The sequence below is a fragment of the Canis lupus genome, chromosome 3 (genome assembly GCF_011100685.1).
Source record: "Canis lupus familiaris isolate Mischka breed German Shepherd chromosome 3, alternate assembly UU_Cfam_GSD_1.0, whole genome shotgun sequence".
NCBI lineage: Eukaryota > Metazoa > Chordata > Mammalia > Carnivora > Canidae > Canis > Canis lupus.
In genome coordinates, this window is record NC_049224.1 from 53,643,892 (window position 1) to 53,647,260 (window position 3,369).

Consider the following 3,369-nt stretch of genomic DNA (forward strand, 5'->3'; position numbering starts at 1 on the left):
TTATTTTTACTTTTTAATAATAAATTTATTTTTTATTGGTGTTCAATTTGCCAACATACAGAAAAACACCCAGTGCTCATCCCATCAAGTGCCCCCCTCAGTGCCCACTACCCAGTCACCCCCACCCCCCGACCTGGTACCTTTTATTGGAGAGTAGGTACTAGGTCTGCTCACCTAAAATTTTTTTTTAAGATTTTATTTATTTATTCATGAGAGACAGAGAGAGAGAGAGAGAGAGAGGCAGAGACACAGGCAGAGGGAAAAGCAGGCTCCATGCAGGGAGCCCGACGCGGGACTCGATCCCAGGTCTCCAGGATCAAATCCCAGGCTGCAGGCAGCACTAAACCACTGCACCACCAGGGCTGCCCTGCTCACTTAAAATTTTAAAAAATATTTTATTTTTAAGTAATCCATACACCCAACAGGGTTGAGTTTACAACCCCAAGATCAAAAGCCTCATGCTCTATTGACTGAACCAGCCAGGCAACCTGACACCAAATATTTATATCAATGACTCGAATAAAGGCTAAGAAATTATCAAATTTATTGATGATTTAAACTGGGAAGGGAAGCTGAATTCTATGATAATAGAATAAATACTCAAAATGATCTGAATAGGATGAAATCTGGACCAGAACCAGTAGATTTAAAGGAGATCCTTTAAATATGAAGTCCTGTGCTTAGGTTGAAAACGTTAATTGCATAATTTGAGGTTTTGGGGGAACTCTTTACTAGATCAAGGTTGATATTGAAAAGTAGCTCTGGTTGTTAGTTGACATGAGCCAGCAATATTTCATGACTTATATTCATTCATTCGTGTAATCAGTACTTACTGAGGGTCTACCGTATGCCAGGCACTATTGGCTTGGGCCATGTTAATTAACTAGCCCAAGAGGCAAAAATTCCTGCCTTCCTCAGTCAACATTTTTGGTGCTGGAGGATGGGGGCGGGTGGGGATTTCTGGGAATAATGAAAAACCACAACAAAGGTGATGAGATGCTTTGAAAAAAAATTTCTCAGTGTAAAGGGACTATGGGGGGGGGAGTTCAGATTCTTCAAGAAGATGGTCTCTGAGCAAAGATTTGAAGGAAGCAAGGGACTCAATCATGTGGCTGTCTGAGGGTAGAGTGCTCTAGGCAGAGGGAGTAGCCAGCACAAAGGTCTTAAAAGGAGTGGTTGGAAGTGTGTCTGAAGTAGAGTGGGTAGGAGGAGAGCAGTGGAGGTGAGGATGACATAGGGCCTTGTACACCACTGTACATCTTTGGCTTTTATTCTGAGTGAGACAGGGAATCTTGGAGGGTCTTGAGCAAAGGAATACCATGATCTTACCGGTTTTGAAAGACTCTGGTTGCTGCATTGAGACTAGGTCGCAGGGGAGCAGAGGTGGCAGCAGAGACAGCACTTAGGAGGACCTTACAGTAACCAGAAGAAAGAGGGCTGAGAGTAACACCCCTGCCCCTCTTCTGGGAGGTGGTAAATGGTCAGATTATGGATTTACATCGGTCAGATGTAAGGAAATGAGAGGAAACAAAGTCATAAGGTTTTTAGCCTGAGCAACTTGAAGATGGACTTAGCATTAAATGAGATGGAGAAAGCTCACAGAGGAGGAACTCATTTTGGGGAGAGAGAGAAAAGGGTTCAGGAGCTTAGTGTAGGACATATTGGATATAAGATGCCTGTCAGACAAGACAGCCCCATAGAAATGTTGAGGCCATCTGGAGTTCAGGACAGAGATCCCGGCTGCAGATAGAAGCTTGGGTATATTTGGCTACAGATTGACACCATTATTAATAGAGGAAAAGTGTCCAAGGCTTGCAATGCTAGAACTCCAGGCGGTTGTTACTGCCCACATCCCGTGTGGAATTCTGCGTCCAGGGCTGGGAGCGCCTTTATAAAAGGGGTGCTACTAGCCTGTACCATGTCCACAGGGGGGGTGTTGGGATGGTGGAGATACAGAAATCATGGAACCTGAGGAAGCCTGATTTAGGAGAGGGGACCTGGGGCCTTGTGGAATCTGATAGCCACCCTGTGGGAGAGAAGGTGTTGAGCCCTGGGGGTAGGGTGAGAGGAAAAGAGCTCTGAGGAGACTAGTTTTGGCTGGTTGTGAAGAGGAACTTTCCAGCCAATTCTGGGAGAACCCTCACCACTGTCATTGAAATGACTAGCCTAGCGGAGGTTTTCAAAATTACCTTTGACTTGAAGTGCAGGAAGAATTAAATTTTACTGCCATCCTGTGCGACTTTAGGAAAAGTCAAAACAGGTTTCCCAACACTTTCTACACTTTCTGATCTTCAGGGATCACTGCACTTAGATATTTGCTATTCTTTTTAATGCTGATAGGGACCCGCTAGGTGGTCCAGGCTGCTGGTTGACAACCTTCCCCCCCCCCCCCCGCCCCCATCTCAGCAGAACTAAGCGCCACCCCTGAGGATGTTAGGAGCCCCGAAGATTGGGGGTGGTTGGACCTTCCCTATTTTATTTATTTTATTTTATTTATTTATTTGAGAGAGGCAGAGACACAGGCAGAGGGAGAAGCAGGCCCCTGCAGGAAGCGCGATGCGGGACTCGATCCCGGGACTCCAGGATTACGCCCTAGGCCAAAGGCAGACGCGCAACCACTGAGCCACCCAGGCGTCCGGGACCTTAACCTCTTCTAAGTGGGGGTGCCTGTGGGATTCCGCTCCAGCCTGTGGGAGTACCTTCCCCGACGGGCAACCTGCAGGCTGTGGAAGTCAGACGTCCTCTGCAGCACAGTACAAGCAGTTATCCCACTTAAGCTAAACTTGCCCCGCTCCCCACCCCCCACCCATGGTTCGGTTTCGTCCGGACAGAATTCTAGACGTGGATGACCCCGTAGTGAACGCCCCGCCAAGACCCAAGGTGGGTTGACGCAGAAGCAACTAGCCTGGTCGTCAGTCCGGACTCGGACGATTCATTTGGTCACGGGCGAGCGGGTGCCCGGGGCACCAGCCGGGGCGGGGGCGGGGGCGGGGGCGTGGATGGAGACCGAGGCCGGAACCCTCGGGAGGCGCCCGCGCCCAGGGAGTCAGACCCACACGTTTTCCCAACCCCGCGCTCAGGGGGTCGCGGGGGGGCGGCGGGAGCGAAGGAGGCGGGCCAGCTCCCCGCGGCCTCGGCGGCGACCGCTCGCGGGGCCCCTCGGGCCTCCGGCTCCCCGAGCGCGGGGGGAGGGGCGGGGCGCGCCGCCGACTTCCTCCTCGGGCCGGGGCTCCGCGCTCGCCGACCTGGCCGTCACGTGACCGCAGCTCCGCCCCCGCCCCGCCTCCCCAGGTCCGCGGGCGGGGCTGCGGCCGTGAAGCGAGTCGAGCCACCTGAGCCGGAGCCGGGAGGACGCCGCCGCTCCCCGCT